The 21,266-nt window shown below is 44.3% G+C and overlaps 1 protein-coding gene across 5 annotated transcripts in view; it reads right to left on the bottom strand.

Annotated features, from left to right (window-relative positions):
- The window catches only part of CDK16 (cyclin dependent kinase 16), a 61,098-nt gene extending 53,261 nt beyond the window's left edge, over positions 1–7,837 (bottom strand). For all 5 annotated transcript variants that reach the window (XM_072991310.2, XM_020797566.3, XM_078386478.1 and 2 more), the window contains exon 1: positions 7,697–7,837. The gene's annotated coding sequence lies outside the window, so the exon portion shown is untranslated. The remainder of the gene's footprint in view (positions 1–7,696) is intronic.
- Between the last annotated feature and the right edge of the window lie 13,429 nt (positions 7,838–21,266).

Raw genomic sequence — 21,266 nt, 5'->3', positions numbered from 1 at the left:
ATTCTGAAGCATTTTGGTTGACACACAGTATAATAATCTGATAAATAAATTAACAAACAAGTGTGTAAAGACAGGTCTCACAATATTTCCAAAAAGCTACTTCTTCTTCTTCTTCTTCATCATCATCATCATCATCATATGCTGTCAAGCTAATTCTGATTTATTGTAATCCTTGGCAGTGTTTTCTAGATATAGACAAAAATGCTATACCTAGGTAAAGGTAAATGTTCCCCTTGACATTTAGTCCAGTTGTATCCGACTCTAGGGCGCGGTGCTCATCCCCGTCTCCAAGCCGTAGAGCCAGAGTTTGTCCGAAGACAGTTTCCGTGGTCACATGGCCAGTGCGACTAGACACGGAACACCGTTACCTTTCCACCGTGGTGATACCTATTTATCGACTTGCATTTACATGCTTTCAAATGGCTAGGTTGGCAGGAGCTGGGACAAGCAACAGGCGCTCCCTCCGTCACGTGGATTTGATCTTACGACGGCTGGTCTTCCAAACTTGCAGCACAGAGGCTTTTGCAGTTTAACCCACAGTGCCACCCCTAGGTTAATCTTTACAGTATTTGAAAGAATTCCATAACTAGATGGGAGGCTCCAAATCACCAGCCCCTAGTCACTTCTCTTACTCTTCCTTCTTGATTCTGGTATAAAGATGGTCTCATTGACCATGTGCTTCCAACTGATCTCAAGTGAGAATGAGACATAACAGGAAGTGGCAGTACTATATGTTACATGTTGTCAATCCGGAATCAACTTACAGCAACCCTAACAGGGCTCTCAACATAAGAGAGATATTCAAGGAGTGGTTTTGCCAGTTCCACTTCCAACCCCTGTGAGTCTCCAGTCCAAACAGGGATTTGAACTCAGGTCTCCTAAGTTCTAGTCTATCATTCTCTCCACTAGACCATATTGGGTATTCAAACCCTGCATAGCACAGGGGTTAACCTTATTTCAGGGGTTTATAAACTGTGGTTCTGAAACATACAAAGATGTGAATGCTCTCTGGGGTGGATGTAGGGCCAGTTGTGTAATTAGCAACCTTCATAACAAAGCCATTTTAACATGTTCCCCACTTGGTCTCTTTAAGAGATGTTATTTAAAATAGCCTGTGTAAATCAGGCCACAAGGTTGATTTGCCTGCAAGAATTGCTAGCAGCCTACAAGGCACTGTTGCAGACTAACAGCTAGTGCAGACCACAAGAAAGAGCAGAGAAGGGGAACAGAGAGGTTTCCAGGGACTGCTGGACTTCAATCCTCACAGATCCTTCACCACTGGCCAGAGTTGTTGGCAAATCTTTGGATTCGAGTCCAAGCCCAAGTCTTTCATACAAGGTCTGAGTCTGAAACGTTGGTCCCAAGTCCGAGTCCCTGTTTAAAATCAAGCTCTTTTCCCCAGAAAAAAAGGAGTGGGTAGGTTCTGAGTCACAAGTTGAGTTTGAGTCATTGAAAACAAAACTCGAATCAAGTCACCAGTGCAATTTAAGTCCAACTTGACAGCGAGTCCTGTGACTTGGGTCCCCAACCCTGCCACTGGCAATGAGATGCAATCTGACAACACCTCTGAACAAGAGGAAATGTCAGCCTCTCGCCTGCTTTCTCTATAGCTATACAGGTGAGATTGTCCAAAAAAGACAGAAGGATGCCTGGTTACTCATGAGGACCTGCTTCAGGGCTCCTTTAGAAAGACATGCTGCGAGGCTTACTTTTGACACCCAGATCTGCGCCTGCTGCCTGTGCTGTTTTTCTCATGACTGGACTGGCTGCTCCCTCTCTCACACCTCCCCTCAAAACTCACACCTTCTGCCACTCTTTCTTGGACAGCCCTAACTCTGCTTTTCCTGCAGGTTCAACTGCCAGCTACCCATTCTTTCTTTGCAATTCCTTTAAAGTGCTGGTTTTGTCCAATAAAGCTACTATTGGCTTAGACCTCAAATAACCTCAAGGCTGCCCTGTCTCCTTCGGCCCCTCTATTTTGGCTCCATCACCTACCTATCCAAATATGTTGAGGGCTGTCACTAAGATGGGGTGACCAGGGCTCTGACACAGAATTCAGAAGGCACAAACATTTGCTGCTGAAAGCGTACAAACCCACCTAGTGGGGTTCGTGGCTGGAGCGGAAGGTATGGGCCCACCCCAAGGATGTATCTTCCCCAAACAGAAGGAAACACGAAAACAGGTGGGCTCAGTGCCGAATCAGGATGGCTGACACACATTCAGTTGCAGGTGTTCCTCCTCATTCTTTGGTCCTCTTCAATCTCATGTTACCTCAGCTTAAACAGCAGGGCAGCAAAGCCCAGGGTGCCAAAATTGTTGGTTATTACTCAAGGTATGACTAGCAAGGGCTTGCAGAACAGACCATCTAGGTACTCATCTTGCACGCGGAGAACACCCTTCCCCTCACAGTTCAAGGGTGTCCACCAGGGCCGAAGAACCTTCCCTCTCTCACACCCATTCTAGGATTCCAGTTCCCACCAGCCCTAGCCATCTTGTACCAGTTGAGGCATGATGGGTAGGTATAGTTTAACAAGAGTGGAAAGGCCTCAATGTTCCTCCTGTACTGCTTCTGCACAAGCAGTAAAGCCAATTTTTTTATGGGTTGACATTCAGTGACAAAGATTAAGCCGTCTATGGATAACACTATTTAACCAGGCTTTCTTTTCATGGTGCATTTTATTTTTAACCTTTCCAACCCATCCTGTGTAGGGTAGACATAAGACAGAAAACAATCTAAAATAAACACATCACCATATCTTCTCCCTGCATGACTGGTTTGACAACATGACAGATCACCAATAACCAATTCCATAGGCCAGGCTCCACCACCAAAGGCTCAACCAACTTATAACCAAACACAGAGGTTTGGTGTTCCTTTAATGTCTGCTCACAATTCCATGTCTAAGAGACAGGAACAAAGACTTGAGTATTATATTTCTTTCTGCTATGACACTGCTATCTCACTCCACAATGGGAAAGGCTGAAGGCAAGGTAGCTCTCAAGTGCGTATTTCAAGAAGCAAATTCATTCTCCAGCCCATTCTCTTGTCACTCCTGCACCACCTCCACATAATCTGAATTCATGTTTCCCATTCCTATAAAACTCTTGCTGGGAGCTGATGCCAAATGTATTACAGGGAGTAATTTCCTGTGAGAGTAGGATTTCTGATGCCCTCCACATGTGTTGAAATCACAGAATACCCCAGCCAGAAGGGCCAACAAGCTGGAGAGGGGATATTCTCTTCCAGAGAGCAACAGTCTTAAAAAAGTAACTATCCCAAGCTCTACTGTTTGGGATGCAATGCTTCCTGTGGGTGGTGGTCTCGTTGCCCTTTATGCTCTATAGCAGTGGTTCCCAACCTTGGGTAACCCAGGTGCAATTGGATTGCAATTCCCAGAAGTCTTCAGCATCAACTATGCTGGCTGGGGTTTCTGGAAGCTGTAGTTCAAGAACATCTGGGGACACCCCTGCTCTTTAGGAGGCTGCTTCCTAAAGAAGCCCCCAAACCCAACGCACTGTAACAGAATCCTCCCAAGAAACATTATGACAGAAAATGTGGTGCAGAAAAGACCTCAGACTTCCTCCATATGAACAAAATGAAGGTGTCTGAAGACATGTGGAACGCATAGAATTCTGCCTTGGAATTCTTGGAGAATTCTGGAGGGTGGGGGGAAGAACGGCACATTTCTACCAAGCCCATGAGGTCTTCACAAATATTCAGGAGGAAGATGATCACACGGGGTGCAAGCAGCCTGCAGCAATAGTGGGGAGACAAATGATCAGTATTCACAACAACTTAAATCTTATTCTAACCAAACTTCTTTGGATTTAGTTGTGTGTTTTTTAAAGGGTCAACATTAAACACAAAAGCACCCTGGTTTCTGTACCAAGTAAAGTTGAAGCCTGCAACTCTTCTGGACATTCAGAAAGTCAAACATTATTTCAGCTGGGTGGGTTAGAGGGACAAGAAGCTAGATTGGGACATTCAAGGTCCTCCCTCTGACACTGGAAATTCTGCTGAGGCCCACGTACTCAAATCAAAGACTGTGAACAGTGCTATCCACACTATTTTCAAAGTAATTCTCCTGCCCCAGAACCAACATTTTTATTTAAGAAAAATGCAAATGGCAAGAGAGAATAAAAGGAGAAACGACCAGATTCTTAAATTTAGCATCTGCGCAGATCTGTGGAATACATAGTACCTTAACAAAAATACTGTAATAAGAGGGACAATTTTAGATACAGGAAGGGAAACCAAGAAGATGGGATTTCAGAGTTCCCTGGAGGCTAGAGTGGGCATCCAAACTGTCAAGACTATATTGTACAAATACCATAGAACATATTAATCTAGGAGTTTGACTTACTTTGATAGGGCTTTCTGTGAAATATATGTGAATAAGAATTTCAGTTTTAGCTACAATAACCACCACATGATATTCACACTGCAGTCAAAGAACATTTGGTGGGTTCCAATTCTTAATTGGAATTTTCAAAATCCAATGAAGTTCAGCCATAAAACCAGAGGTGAGCAACCTGTGATTATCTAGATGTTGTTCTTCTGCAACTCTGAGCAACCCTAACAAGTACTGTATAGTCAGTGGTGAGGGGTAATGTGAATTACCATCTAACATCTGGATGGCCAAAATCCTTTCCCCCCCCCCCCCAATTGAGCACACAGAACTAAATGTGAGTGGCCAGGAAGATTACTCTAGGTTCATGTATATGTGGCACAGATCCTGAACCACAGTTCAAAAACTACATATTGGGTGACCCTGAGAAAGTCACAACATCCTATCATCTGTCCACCAGTGACATGCTTACTTTAAAGGTGCCTCAGAAAGATCACTCCATTGCACAGAAACAGAACAACATAAACACAGCATATTCATGTGGGATACAAACCTGGGAGACTCAGGACCAAGACCTCAAGTGGCTGCAGTGGTCAGTAACAGTGCAATCCTACACATTTCTACTTGTAATTAAATCCTACTGAATCCTATGGGACTTATTCCCTGCTGACTGCGTACAAGATTGCTGGCCATGCAGCTTTGCCTTTAGCCCAATTTGTGTCTCTGAGGCATATCTTCTCATTAAAGGCTAGACTAGAAGGAACAATTTACTCCTCTCCACCTCGCTTACTTTCCCAAAGCTTCCTCAGAAACAGGCAAGTTGGCTCTTCTGAGTCAACCTACAGCCCTTGGCTCTTCTCAGTATATTTTTCTGCAGTTCAACAAATCTCTGCCTGCAATCCAGGCTGTGATCCTAGGTTGAAGTCAAGTTTGGAACAGATCCTCCAAGCTGTGGTTATGAGGCGGGACTAAGTGGTGTTTTGGTCATATCTAACTTTACTCACAGCAGGTTCAGTGGCACCAGGGCAAAATGCATCTTGTTAAACTTAAAATAACCAGGTCCTAAAGATCAGGAAAAAATAAAATAAAATAAAATAAACAGAAAAGCAAACAACCTCACCCCTTCCTTGTGCCGGATTATAAGCAGATTCAAGAATGGAAAAACCCAGAAAGGAGAAACATTGCCTTGAATTCATTTGCTGCAGCCAAGCCATTTTTTTTCCTGCTCTGAAAACTAACTCAACAACTAGATGTCATTGCGGTTCTTTCTGCAGAGCCCTGCTAAGTCCTGGCATTGGTGCCAGCTCTGCTGAGTGCCAGAAGCCACTCATCCAGGCCTAGGCTGACAGGAAAAAAATAAGAAGTGGCAGAGAGAAAAGGCAGCCTCAACTAAGACCCAAGTGCCCAAGTACTGTGTCGTTCCCCCAGCAGCACGCCCGTCATACACACCCCTTCTTCATAAGGGATCAGCAAAGGCTTGCATGACAGGCAAATGAGGATGGGCAGCCGGGCACGGTAGCTGCTAAGATGTCAGCTTCAGCCAGGCAAGAGACAGAGGAGGGTGACAGGAAGGGAACGGTTACCATCTAGGGAACTCCAGATTACATGGATGGGGGACAAACAGAGAAAAGACCCAAACATGGAAAAGATTTCACTTCCTCCCCTCCTTCTCCAGCAGGCCTCTGCACCAAACTGCTTTCTGGGGGGCTGATTCTGCCTGCCAGCCCAAAAGCCAAACCCTCTCAATATAACCCTGAGCCATGCCATCCCTGGCAGCATCGTCACAGGAGCCATTTGCCTACCAGTGCATTTATTAGTTGCACATAAGACGCAGCATTGCGTGAAGAGGGGGAGGAGATGGAAGCCCCCCTCCTCTCCCATTACATCATCAGGCTGGCAAGGAGGTGGCGACAGAGGCAGCAGGTAATATTGCTAACACCAAGTCCTGGGGCAGAAGGTGAGCAAATGAACTGCTTCCCAGCCTCCAACAGGAGCAGTGGCAAATTCCTGAACAGAGATACCCACCCAAGGACTCCTCATGGAGGCTCCCTGTGGCTTCTCCTCCTAAAAAGTGCCTTTTCCCCACCCCTTTTTCTAGTCTAAGCACCCAACTGCATGCTAGATCCCTATCCTACCACCCAACTCATAAACAGACACTTTGCACAAAGCCGGGGGGGGGGGGGATGAAAGGGGTGCAGCCTTTTTCCCCTTTATGTAGCACACCAGAAGGAAAGCAACAATGGTCAAGCTGGACTATTGTCTTTTTGCCTCCACCTCCATGAGAAGACAACCAGGAGGTCTCTTATGAGGCAAAAAGCAATCAATTACATTGAGAAATTGTTAAATTAAAGACAAAGGCAGCAAATCCCATACAAGAAATGCACATGCATGCAGATTTAGAAGGAAAAGGAGCAATTTTGCAAGTTAAAAGGCCAAAGGCAAAGCAAGGCACCAGAGAACCTAGTGCCAAGATCAGAACTAACTATCAACCCAGCAAGTCCAAACAGAAATAAGCCTGTTCCAAAGGACCCATTTGGTCCTGAATCATCAGCTGTGAAGCAAACAAGAAGTGTCTAGACTGACTCCCCCAAAGGCCCTTGTGAGGTCAGACTGACAAAAAGCTTGGGGCCAAAAGAAAGGCTAGATAGGGGTGGGGAACTTCCAGGGCATGGCAGCTAACCGGGAGAGGGAGATCCCGATGCCTCAATCACACACGTATTTTATTCAGCAAGGCAAACTGATTTTATAATGAAGACCTAAGGAAGATAAGCACAATCTACCGCTAATTTCAGGGAGAGGCATTCGGCTCCGGGCTGGTTTTAAAAACTGGCAGAGCCCAGGGAGTTTATGCAGGAAGGGGAGGAAGCCTTGGGGAGGAGAGCATTACAAAGTAGAAGCATGAACCCCTTAGCGCTCTCCCGACTTCATGCGTTTATCTCCCTGAGGTCTAGTTGGTTTAGGAACTGTTTCAAGGTCTACTAAGGGGGAAAAAAAACGAACCGGATACGGTTTCGGTCAGGATAAAAGCATAAACACAATAGACTCTTTTGAGGTCTCCTTTAGTATCATATCAGAGGAAGAAACAGCCTACACTGGAGAGACCTCAGTAATTAATGAGGCAGAACTGATCGACGACGGGGAGGGGAGAGGAGGGGAGAGTTCATGCCAGGGAAGGATTAGCGAGAGGTCAGAGCAGATCTGCTGCGTGGCCAGCGTGGCTCCTTGGAGCAAAGCGGACAAACTAGTACGAAAAGTAGCGGAGATTATCCTGCAGGAGGTCGATTCCTAGCAAGGGGTCAAAGGTCATGCTGGATCTCCCACTCCCAACGTGAGGAAGCGGCTCTTACCTCAACGGCGGCTATAGCTATTTGCGAGTCCCAGTAGTCCTCCGCCATGGCCGCCGGCACGGGCCGCCTCTGGACTGGGCACCCCTCAGCCGTCCATGGTCGTCACCCCCCCCAAAGCCCGGGTTCGTTCAGCTCCTCCCTCCCAGCTGCGCAGAAACAACCCCCCCCCCTTACCAGGCCGCCTCCCACCCTGCGACTAGCCAACGCCAACCCCTTGGCCCGGCTTCGCTCTCCCCTCCCCTTTGGGGCGTACCATTCTTCATACGGTGGGGAACGTAGTCGGAAAAGCTGGAGGACTTCAAGACCAGCCGCAGGGTCGCGCATATATAAGTGGGGGAAGAGGAAAGAACCGGGGGAAAGTGACAACTCATTTCTTGGCCGAATGAGTTTTATTATGCTGAAGGGCTACAATAAACCATCCCCCTCTTCCATTCGATTTGGTAGAATCCTCGACGTACCATTTCCAGAGATATGGGGGGGGTATTTTATTCCGATAAGAATTTTAAAGCTTTCCACCCATCTGACGAAATGCTAATTATTTAACGTGTGATAGGTATAATTTGCGCCACTTGAGAACTGAGAGCCGTTAAACAATATAAAGCTAAAGTATGCCACACACACACGTAATGAAACGGTACAGTCCACGTCGTCTTCCTCCACCCCCCCTCCCCTCTTCTCAACCGGTCATCCTAACCACCTCCAGGGAGGCGGCTGCTATTCGCTTACAGGGCGATACCATTTTCATTATTCTGGGGAGGAAGCATTTGCACTTTGGGATAGGGAACCGTTCCATATGTCTTGTTGACTTTTCGAGCGTTTTATTAGTGCAGATTAGAAATTTTAAAAATCTTGTTCGTATGGCTCTTCGAGTCGTTGATCAAACTGAAGATGGCTGTTCGGGACACGACAAGAAAGCCAAGCACAGCTCGGCCCCCTTCTCAAACGAAATCCCAAATAAGCCCCGCAAAGCCGCTTTATTCAAAGCAAAATAGTAGATTGCGGCTGTAATTGATTAAAAACTGGAATTTGGGTGCTTTAGGGATGAGGAACATTACAGTTTAGGGAAAAAATCCAGTTATAGCTAGAAAACAGACCCTGCTCCTCGCAAAGAATTCGTTTCCAGAGAATTCCCTTTTTAGTGTGTGCGCGCGCTTCTCCTTCACTTAAATAGTGGACCAGATCCAGGATCCGTTGGGTGTTATCATAACGCAATAAATGAAAAAGAATTTACCTTTACTGCTCAGCCTTCTTTGACAATGTATTTAAATTCTACATTCTTCCCTCTGAACCTCAAAAGTGAGGTTTTCGTTGGTAGCCACTACCATACCTGGAAAGAGAGTAGCAAGGATTCAGATACTATATTTTCATCCCTTCCCTACCTCTTTTCACAGTTTAAAGGTGAATATTTCACTGTACAGTAGTAGATTTGTCTTTAGGCATCCTGCCCCCTTCTGCAATCCAGCGGGGGGTCCCTGGTTGTTCCTGATAGTTTATGTGCCTCACACATTTTTGGAAGGGTTTTCAGTCATTCTAAAAGTCTTTGCCCTTATTGAAAGTACTGTATCTTGAAGGCTAAACCCCTGGAGAGTGAGGAGGAGGAGGAAGAAAAACTAAAGAAATAAATTGCGAAAGCTGCTAGGTAGAATAAATATGAAACGATGAGGGGACCAAAAAATAAAATAAAAGAACAACGGGGAACCAACCAGTAAGGGAGGATGACAGCCTAATAGGCTGCTATGTTTACAAAAGAAAAGAAGGAAAAGGCAAAATACAATAGCACTTTAAATAATAACAGCTTTATTTCAGTGTAAACCTTTGTGGATCAAAACCCACTTTTGCAAATATAGAATACAAATGTATGCCCCCTGTATATATTCCATTGTGGTAAGCTTCATATCTGATGAAAAGGCAGATAACAGACAAAGCAATAACAATTTATTAACAAGAATGAACTATCAAGCTGAAGATGCCTTAAATGGCATAAGTAAATGAGCTCCCGATAATGTCAGGACTGCCAGTGTAGATATGGCATCTAGGCACGTCTGGCATCTAGGCTGCTACGAAATGCTGTGCTAATGGGTATAATTTAAGTGCAGAATCAGCGCCTTGGAACAAGGCTTTAACTAGGGTGGGGCAACTGGGGCATTGCCCCAGGGTACCAAAATTTAGAGGTCTATGTAATCTAGAGGTGACTCTGTTGGATGGTGTTACGAAAAAAGACAGTGATATTTCCCACTACTTTTCACATTCCTTTTTTCAAAACATAAACATGATACCCACATCCTCCTAGACCTTGTTGTAGGGATCCTGTGCCCATGCTTCAGAAAATATTGTGTGGGGAATGGCACTAACATGGCTACTTATAGCTGTGAGAGACACAAGTAACAGTCAGCTTTTCTGCTTGTTTTTTAGATAATAGTTTCATTCCAGCAGCCTCAGGTGGCTGGCTATTAAGCTCTACCCCAGCATCTTTGTTGTGAGAACTTTGTGTAATTTATACAGAAAACTAGAGGGACAAAAATTCCAGTTAATTGTCTGAAGTGCCAGAATGGGCTATGGGGATTATACATTATTGGCCAGGACTACCACAGAGTACACTGTCTGAATTGTGAAGAACAGAAGGAACCTCAATGAGGTCAAGCACGTTGATCAAGAAACCTTTGGGAAGTGAACAAACTTCAGAACTCTGTAGGAAACTATTGTTTTTTTCTAACTTTTGTCCTTGATGGTTGTGAGCATGGCTAATTTCCTAGCACCATATTTTACTGAATGATGCTGATCAGATTATCTCAATCAGTTTCAATTGAATTTAGGGTACATCAGGAGCATGGAAATGATATTAAGGCACCTTGGTTGATGACATATGCCACGTACATTGAAACTGCAATCACGCAGAACTGTCAGTGCCGACTGTAGTTTCATTCTCAGCCAGCCTGCCAGGCTAGGTCTTTGTGATGTTATGGTATATCTGATAATCTAGGGAGCTGGTTTATTTGTCATCAGTGCATTGTTGTGGGTTTTTCGGGCTTCTTGGCCGTGTTCTGAAGGTGGTTTATCCTAACGTTTTGCCAGTCTCTGTGGCCGGCATCTTCAGAGGACAGCAAACTGTCCTCTGAAGATGCCGGCCACAGAGACTGGCGAAATGTTAGGAAAAACCACCTTCAGAATACGGCCAAGAAGCCCGAAAAACCCACAACAACCATTAGATCCTGGCCGTGAAAGCCTTCGCGAATACTTTGTCATCAGTGCCTTGGCCTATTGTCTTCTCCAATCCCACAGGGTTCCATCTTCTATCTCATGCTAACTCATAGCTCCAGAAACAAATAAGGAGAGGTCATCTGGGGATTTGGTTTTGAGTATCATCAGGTTACAGATGGCACTCATTTATTCCTCCTTTCCATCTAATTCCAGGAAATCTGCAGATGTCGTGAACCACTGCTTGGAGGTTGTAGTGAACTGAATTTGTAAACAAAAAGTAAAGCTTAGTGTGTACAACACAAAGACACTCCCAATTAATAAGAAATAGCAGGTCAACTACATTGGATAGTCTAGTGGCATGAAAATGAATCATTTGGGCTTCCTTGTAGATTTTTGGGTGCTCAGGGAACAGCTGTGGCCTAGAACACTGGTTCTTAACCTTGGGTTACTCAGGAGTTTTGGACTGCAACTCCCAGAAGCTTTCACCACCAGCTGTGCTGACTGAGGTTTCTGGGAGTTGCAGTTCAAAAGCATCCGAGTAACAAAGGTTAAGAACCACTGGCCTAGAATACTTTTTATCACCTTAGCCTGATGTTCCAACAACACCCCTTCCTTGAATAGCAGTCTTGAGCAGAGTGACACATGGCTCAGTTACAACACATCTGAATTAGTTTTGCACTTGGCTGCCTTTGAAGAGCGCTCAGAAAGTTTCGTTCCAGAGGGATACAGGGAGGTAGTTCAGAAGAGGTTAACATAAAGGGATCATGGGACTCCCTTGTTGAAACAGTGGTGACCAGTATGTTCATCCATCATTCAGTAACAGGATTTCTAAAGGACTGCCTTCTTCAATATGGACTTGTTTGCTGTTTAAAATCATTGGCAGAGCATACGTGTACACAACAGGTGCCCCAGCATCTCTGTAAAGGGGCACTTTAAGTGGGCCCAAGGAGAGGGGTCTCTTCTACAGCTGTGCCCAAGGATCTGGAACTCCAACCTGAGTGAGACTTGCTTTCCTTCCTGTCTTATGTTTTTTCACAGGATAGTTCAAACTCTCCTTTTCAAGAAAGTTTTTGAGACTTAAATGATTCTTACATATTTGACAGTTGCTGGATTTAGTGACCTTTTTAACATGGTTTGTCTTTTAACCTTGTTTCTTGACAATTTTGTGTTTTAGAAAGTGTTCCTACAATGAAGTTATTTTATTAATTCATATTGTTACTTGTCGGAGTAAGCCAGGATGGAACTGCTATAAATAATGTAATTACATTTTTTAAAAAATATATAGTATCTTTCTCTCCATTCTTTATTATTCTTTTACTGAGTGCATGAAAAACTAAATTAATCAGTTGACATGGGTATTCTGTGTTTGTTTTGACCAGTCACATGCCAGCCATTTCTTATGACGCACCGGCAATACCAGGACAGAATAAACAAATGGGAGGTGAAAGAACAGATGGAAAAATTGTTCTGTCTTTTTCCCCCTCTCCTCAGTTGCAAACTTGCCCCTGTGAATCCTGTGCCAAGATTGTCAGCTGCAAATAGCTCAGTGACAGTGGTGTATTAAAAAGCCTCTGATGACATTGTGATTCCACACTGCAGCTAATACATATGTCCATAATGTCATGGATTTTCACTTTGGAGGCCAAGCACAATGGAAAACCATTCAACACAGACACACATACTCAACACAAGGGTACTAGTTTGAAAGTAGATGAGCCGTCCACCTGTCCTAAACCCTCCAAACATCTTGGATCACAGCTCTCATCATCTCCAGGTACCACTGCTATTAGATAGGCTGGCTGCAGAAAAGAGAGACTGGATGACTAATTGAGGTTGCTGGGTTGGGGATGGCTTTAATACAACAGTGAGGAATATTTGTCTCAAAGGTTTTAATCACAATTCCCATCCCTTTCTACTAGCCGTGAGGCTTGAGGTTCCAAACATCCAGAGGGCCATAGCTACTCTACCTCTGCTATAACAGATTCTGATTGATTCTGTTTTTTCATCTTTTTTTAAAAAACATCTAGTCCAGACAGTATAATATTGAAGCAAGAAATAATGGCTGAAATCCTGTTGCTTAGCCTAGTAATTCACAACTAGAGGATGCCCACTTAAATCAGCTTACTGAAGATTTGAATCACCAGATCCCCAGTGATTCAGTGGCCCTATTCTAGTTGTGACTTACTAGGGGATAAACAACAGGATTTCAGCCAACGTTCCTTACGGGCGAGCAGATGATTCACAGCCATGACTTCCAACTGATACATGATTAGCCAGTAAGAAGATATAGTGATGAAAACACTCAGAAATGCTTCTCAGACCAAATTTAAATGGGCCTCCTGTTAGTGACAGCCTGTGTGCTAGAGAAATTATACTGAACTGCAAATTTAGGAGGACACATCCATTGGTCTGATGTTATCTGAATAACCTCATATTCCTGGACACCTCCAACCTCATAGTCGGCATCCTTCATTCTCAAGAGACTCAGCCTCATTGTGGTCCTGAATTCTGCTCTCTGGTGTAACACCCAAATAAAGTTTGCCAGCTCTTTTTTGCCACAGGTGAGTGGCGATCCACAAGCCTGAACCAATGAATACATGCCTTCCCCTATGAGTGTCTTTTCTGCCTGGTCATTACCAAAGGGGAGAAGATTAGGGCTGAGTCACAAACAAGGGTAGAAAATAATGGCCTGATTGTGTGTGTGCATGGGTGCACAAGTACTAATGCCTCTGGGCGAGGTGCCAAAGGTATGTGCAGAAAAACAGAAGTTGGGGCTGATTGCTAGATGGCATCTACATCACACAGCAAGGATGATGAGATCAGAGGAACTGATTATAAATGTCCTTCCTTTGCCAGCCCAGATCCTACTGGACCAAAGCTTACAGTGGAACTCTCAGCCACCGGCACCTATAGGGAGACAAGTCTTGTTCATACACACTTTAGGGTGATTCTCCTTCACAATCTCCTGTTCTGAACCGGGGATTCCGGGAGCTGTACTGTACTTCCTAACCTGCTGTGCCTCTGTTTTGCCCTGCCGAGGAGAAAACGCAGATCCTTCCCCTCAATGGCTTTTTAAAAAAAACCTAGCTGAGATAAATTTGAGATATATTTGAGATCAATTCCATTTTCCTTTATATTCTTTGTGTTCTTGGACTGGCTGTCTCCTGGCTCCAAACACAGTATCTCCTCTAAAGGAGAACAACCTTATGCCCACGCAAACTGCCTCCTGTCCTTTGTCCAATTAAACAAGAATCCTAATTCCTGCTGCTTTCCTGCCTGAAGCGGGAGGAGGTCCCTGCTGTCAAGCTGGACATTCCTCTGTCAGATTCTGTTAGGTTAACTCAAGACCAAACTTGTCAATATTTTGCCTCGCGTACTTCCTGTGAAAGCACTGGAGCTTAGATTTTTAAAAATGGGGACCTGAGAGAGTGGGGGCTCTCAGCTTGTACATGCCAAGAAAAACCCCACAGGCTTCAACCATGCTTGGAGAGAAAAGTGGGAGTGAAGGTCAAGTCACTTGCTGATGGAAACAGGAAAGCCATACCAATGGAGCAGAAGTGGGGATGAAATGGTCTGCAGTGCTTTCATGTCTGTAACAGCACCGAGTATGCAGAAATCCACATAAAGGTGTGTTTTTTTAACAGCATGGCCATAAGCACAACAAACCACATAATATCTGCAGATGAAGCAGCTGTTAAAGGCATGAGTACAGGTGCTGGTTAAAAGAAAACAAAACAATAGAGCAGATGCATGCAGCTCAATTCTATGCCTCTTTATTTAGACCCATCAAAAAAAAAGTGCTTTGCAATGTTCCCTTCCAAATCTTTGGATAGGGGTATGTATTCAGAATGGGCTTCCAAGCTACATGGGCTCCATACTGTAGCCATGCAGCTGGAGTTCTGTGCCTTGCCACAAGGCAAGGGTGGGGACTGTGTACCGCTCCACATGTTCTGGGGCACATGGTCTCAATCCATGCACTTGAGTTTTCAGTTACAGCTTCCTGAACTGGGGTTCAACAACATCTGGAGGGGCACAGGATGCCCCATCCTGACATATAAACCACAGGAAAGGGACAGGGAGAAATAGTATAGATAAAAGAGGGAAAAGATATTGAAACATAAACAGTTATAGGGTTGCCAGCTCTTTGCTTGACCTTCTTCCTGTGTCTTTAATGGCCATTTAATCTGCAGATGTTTGCCACTGTATGAAAAGTATCAGCAGAGTTGCCAATGTCTGCAAGTTAAGTTGCTCTGTAAAGGCAGAAGAACAAATAAGACCTTGTGTTGTTGCTGTTGCTTCGCATGTCAGTTGACAACCCTGCCAGAAAAGCAAGGACAGCAACGAGCCTTATTTTGCTAGCTGGCCTCTTCCAAGATGCCCAGATCCAAAGGTAACTTTTAAAGAGCATCGACTTAAGACAGGCCTGGGCAGAGTGCGGCCCGAGGGCCACATACGGCCTGCAAGTCGCTCCTGTCCAGCCCGGCGGACATCAAAACCATTTATAACTTTTTGTCTAAAGCTGATCAGTTGCTTATCTTTAACATACCACAAAAAACCTCTTTAGAATTTGTGAAGTTTAACAAGTTTAAAATAAAAACAATCATAACATCACTGTTTCATTTTATTTTTAAGTAAAGGTGGTTCGGCCCCCGAATACAGTTCAGATTTTTCATGTGGTCCCCCCTATAGAAATTAATTGCCCACCCCTGGTTTAAAAGATGCAGAGAATGGCTGATCAGGACATTGATCGGCCACCAGGAGGCAGAAAAATAAGTTGGCTTTTAACCCAATGGGATGAAAATCCTTTTTAGCTCCTCTGCTATTGTCACCCACCAGCCTTGTATTAGCCTTACATGGGCAATAAAACAAGCAAGTTCACATGGGAATTATTTCTTTTTGGATTACAATTCTTAGCCATGCTGGCTGGACAATTCTGGAGTTGTCAAAAAATCGAACTTTTCTGAGCATGGTCGCAAAGCCACAGGTAGTCTTTTTATGTACAGGAGCTAAGTAACTGCATCCAGCAATATGCAAGCTCTTTCTTACCAATATGGGAATAATAACTGAATTGTAGTGTTGGAAGATTCCAAGGGTTCTTGGAAATGACTGGGCACTCAGTTTACACTCAATAATATGCACATCTTAGCATGTGGAAAAGCAGAGAGAAAGGACCTCCTCAGGTTTCCTAGACTCTTCTTTTTCTGTTCTGACCTGTGCTTGACCTTCCTTGGACTATAGATTGCTATTCCTTGGATTGCCGATGTCACTTCTTTCCTTCTCACACCTTCCTCTAGGCCCTCCAAGGAGACGATGCGTTGCCTTTTGTTGAGATGAAAGGGGCAGCCATGGCTCCTGACATCTTCAACTGAGATAGCCAGAACTAGAGCTTTTATTACCTTTCCTACCATAAGTCTCTTTCTCTAAAAAAACACACAAGCCTTCTCAGCTTATTAGAAAGATGTGTGGGTGTGATTCCTCTACAGAGTGTGTTTGTGTAATCATTCTGAGCTTCAGAGGGCTGAACTCATAAGTTAACGTTGCTCCTGCATTCTGACTCTCCAAAAAGAGTCATCTGTGGCGTTCGCCCTTCATGCCCCCTTGCTTGACCATCAAGGCTCAGAGTACTCGAGGGCAAACAATCCCCTCTTTTATGCTGTTGCTGCCACCAGGTGATCACTAAATCACCATTACTTCAGGAAGATGAAGATTCAGGTCCACACTTCAAAGTCTTTTAAATATAACTTCTGTTTATTGATTACAGAAATTGATAGTGATTCACGAATATCTTCTATAGGTAAATTTATTATTAACAATAATCTTCCATTTGATAATACACTCCTAACTCTAACCACTCCTCAGATTTCCCCCAAACTCCACACTCTATTCCCCTTCTCCACTCTCCCACTCTACTCATCCTCTCTCTGACTGGCTCCCCCTCAGGCTCCGCCTCTTATCACCTATCTCTCTCGGCTCCGCCTCTCAGCAACATGAATATGCATGAACAAATAACATAACAAACATGAACCATTGACATAATAAAGGGGAACGTGACATCATTTTAATCAAACTCTTGCCAGTGCAAGGGAGTCAATGGCTGAAGCATCCTGACCAATGGTTGTCCAAATTCTGTTTGAACATGTCCAAGGAAGCCAGATCCACCACCTTCCAAGGCAACCCATTTCACTCCCACACAGGAGGTTCTTTCTGAAACCTCCTCCTTGGTCATTTGTATCCCTAGGTTGCTCTCTGGTCACCCCATCCGCTCCTCCCTTCACCCATGCCCAGTGAGACCCACTCCTTCCTCTCCTTCATTCCCCCCCCTCTCTTTTTTTTTAAAGAAACAGGCTGGAAATAACTCTGTACAGAAAAGCTTTATGGAGTGGCTTTTGTACAGAAAAGAAAAGAGTATCTCTGAGCTTGCAACTCAAGGCTTTCTGCACATGTTTGGAATTACAGAGTAGATGGCAAGACATCCGCAAGTACTCAGCTTCTGTCCTTCTAAAGACAAAACCTTGCTCCTATCTCCTCTGATATCATTGTGGGAAGATGGTCTTATTATTAACACCCCTTCCGTGCTCAACATACAGCTCAGGGCACAGCACCAACCACAAACTGTTGGATGATGGCCCATCTATGGACATATTGGCTTGCTTTTCACTATTTGCTCCATTTGATATGGAGCCTGATTATACTGTGAATTCCCTTCAGGATGTCCATAAGATGACCCCTGACTGCTGTACCATGAAGTATAGAAATGGCTGCCCACTTAGATGATGTCCAGAGGAGCTTAGAAATGTTGATGGAAGAGAGGTGGTTCCCAGCCTTGATGACTATGGGTTCCTCCAGTAGCAGAGCCAGGACGCCTCTCAGCACTAATCTCTGAGGAACATCAGTGAGCAGGGGTGCTACTGGCCTCTTACCCTGCTACTGTATTTGTTTGAAGAGCCTTGTAGTGCAGTGGTTAAACTGCTGTACTGCAGCCAAAACTATGCTCACAACCTAGGGTTCAATCCCAGGTAGCCGGCTCGAGGTTCACTCAGCCTTCTATCCTTCTGAAGTGGGTAAAATGAGCACTGAGCTTGCTGGCGGGGGAGGGGGGAATAATTAACTTGTAAACTGCCAGAGTGTGCTTGAAGTGCTATGGGGCGGTATATATAAGCAGCACGGTTGCTGTTTGTTTGTGGGTTTCCAGTAGGCCACTGTGGAAAGAGAAGTATGCCTTTGGCTTGACCCCTGCATGGCTCTTCTTATGTTCAATTTATTCACAAGATGGTTAAGTATTCCCAGTGGGACCAACCGGTATTCACAAAATAGTATATAAGCTTTTGAATTGCATAGAACATTTTCTCAGGTGAGGTCCATCCCTCAGCTCCTGTGTATTTCAGCCTTAGGAGGAGGATTAAATGGGAGAGATTTCTACAGATGTGGACGGCTTAGCAGTGGGCTCTGAGCAAATCATAGCCACTTTCCAGTGTGCTTTTCTTTGTTCTCAAGGAGTAAATGTAGGGGCTTTTGTTCTTTTCTGTTCTTCCCATTTTGCAAAATAAGCATTTAATATGGTGGCTTTTCTTAAGAGACCCCAGAGAGAAGTTTGCCACTAATTTTCCTGACAGACACCCTGGGGCTTTTCACCACTGTATGGCAAGCTAGTATGCAACAGGTGAGTCTTTTCAGGTTGTTGAGATTCCGCTAGCAAAGGAGATGGGATGCCCTGTTAGAATGACAGCACCCAAACAACAAACAGCCAGGAAAGCTAAGACCATACGTATACCCTGTGGTGCCCTGGGCCCCCTAAGGAGCACCTAGCACTCGGTCAGAGAGTTCGACAGGCCACTTACCTACCACCTTTGCGCTGGGGCAAGTCCCAAGACCTCAGCAGTGCATAGCGTAAGCCCTTTGAACAAGGCTGACCTTAAAAGAACACTTTACTTTTACCCAGTGCTTTGCAAGTACAGACACATGGGCTTTGTGATTCCTCAGAACTCACAACAGCTCAGTTAGGTAGGACACTTAAAGATAGCTAGTTTGTGGCCTTCTTCACCTCCTGCATTTAGCCAGACCCTGCTGTTCAAGAGACCAGTCCTTAATAAGGATTTTTATAATTAATTTTTATTAGAAAAATAAAGTTTCATAGAATCAATTTATATTGCACAAGCTTTAGCATGAAGAACATATTCAAAGATTGTTACAGTTAAATAAAATAACTATTTCCCATTAAAACAATAAACACTACTAAGCTGGGCTGAGGTGGGCTACAGTGGGCTAGCCCCACCTCCTTCTTTCTCTTTACTTACATCCTCTCTCAGTCAAGTTCCTTTCTCTCCCATCATCATGGAATCGAATCCCGGAACAAGACTTTTGAACCACGACCACATAACCCATCATCCATTTTTCTACATTCTCTAACTCCTCCCTTCTTGACAATTCTGGCTGTTAACCAATTAGCCTCAAGGGGCTGTAACATCTTCCTTCTCCTCCTTTAATTACTGTGAAAGTTCAGGTGTTTTCTCTTCTTCAATTAGCTCAGAGTGTTGAGTCTTCTGCGGGCCTCTTTTCCCCGACCTTCAGCTTATCACTAACCATACCAGTCTTTAGAAAAACACTCTCGTAGCACTTAGAAACAAAGATGATTTGTCTCTCAAATCATCTTCACACAGAGCCCGTCTGACTCCATCTTACATTTCTCTGACTACATATCCCATCATCATGAAACACCCCAGCAAGGAAATTTCTCTTGGCCCATTTGTATTCTAGGCAAAATTGTCCCTCAGTGTATAGACAAAAGAGAGAAAAAATATATTTTGCAAAGTAACGGTTTTTGTCAGCAGAAGATAAAAAGGAGTGAAAATGAAAAGTGTGTATAATATCACAGCGGCTCACATTCCTAAACTGATATGTTGCAAACCAAAAAGATTTTCAGGACAAAAGCTGCAAAACATGCTTCATTTAATTTGTTACTGCTTTTCTTTAACAATTCACTAGAGTCTCCCAGTGTGAGGCTGTTACCTACCCACCAGCCATGCAAATAACTACTCTCCTGTCCCTGCTTCTTTAATAGCTTACAGCAGCATAGGTGGCTCATGGACAGAGCAGGGAGTTGCCTGCCCCACAATTTCCTGGTGAAGCAACCCCTACTTGTGCCTGCCCACAAGCCATTTCACCTAGCTAGGACTCGCCAGGGCCTAGCCCTTGAGAATCGCAAGAAAATAACAAAAATACCTCCAGTCACATACAGGCGCCTACATACATGGCCAACCTTCCCCAACACAAGCCCTTCCAGTGCTCTTGGTTTACAACTCCCATGATCCCTGCCAGCTGGGAGTAATGGGTGATGGCGTTCAAAACATCTAGAGGAACACAGGTTGAGCAAGACTGTATGAAAATTAACCAAGATGTGCCCTGTGGCTCAGGGCATAGATTTTCAAGTGAGCACAAGTTCCAGCTCACTTTTTTTTAAAAATCAAATTACTGTGAGTTTTATTTATTCTCTTCCCCACTTTATATGAAATCTTATCAGGTTCCCAGTCCATTTCATGTATCTGATGAAGACTACTCCACAGCTGGCCTAAGCCTGGTGGGGTGTCCAGTTTTACTTTTAACATCACCAGTCATATGACATGCTGAGAACCATAACAAGAGCATCTTCTATAATCAAGGGTAGAGATGTACAGGCTTGCAGGTGGTTGGAATATTTATTTATGTATTTAAAATATTTTACACTGCCTTTTTCCTTAAGAAGGACCCAAGGTGGCTTACATCATTAAAAGACAATATGTAAAGCTAAAAACAGTAAGCATACAAATACTAAAAAAGACCAAACAAATGCCACTTTAAGAAATGGGAAACTGCAGAATTCCTAAGGCACCTAGAGTACAAGGAAAGGAAAGGAAAGGAAAGAATCCACAAATCTTAGTATCTCTAATGAACAGCCTAAATCAGGGTTGGATAATACCTTTACTGGACCACTTATAAAGGCAAAGTTTCAAGTTCACTGTAACTCTTCATTAGGGTGTGTGTTACTGAACTCAGGGGACCAAAAATGTGATGTTCATCTTTACATTTTTAATGCCAGCTGTGCCCATAGACAGCAAGTTGCCAAAGGCTATCAGAGGGATCCCCTAAGCCAGTCTCCAGGGTTACTGGATTTGCAAATTCCAGCATTTCTCAATGTTGGCTGCATTGGAAGGGGATGGTTGGATTTGCCGTCAACCAACGTTTTGGTTCTCCGCTGTGCCTCTTTGACAGTGGCTGGGCTCAGTGATCCATACGTAGGCTCCCTTCCAGCTGTGCAATCTTAAGGTCTGAACAATGGTTCCCAACCTTGGGCTGCCAGGTGTGCTTGGACTAAATCTCCCCAGAAGCCTTCACCGCT

Source organism: Pogona vitticeps, chromosome 2, assembly GCF_051106095.1.
Source record: "Pogona vitticeps strain Pit_001003342236 chromosome 2, PviZW2.1, whole genome shotgun sequence".
Lineage (NCBI taxonomy): Eukaryota > Metazoa > Chordata > Lepidosauria > Squamata > Agamidae > Pogona > Pogona vitticeps.
This window is presented reverse-complemented; position numbering and strand designations above follow the sequence as displayed.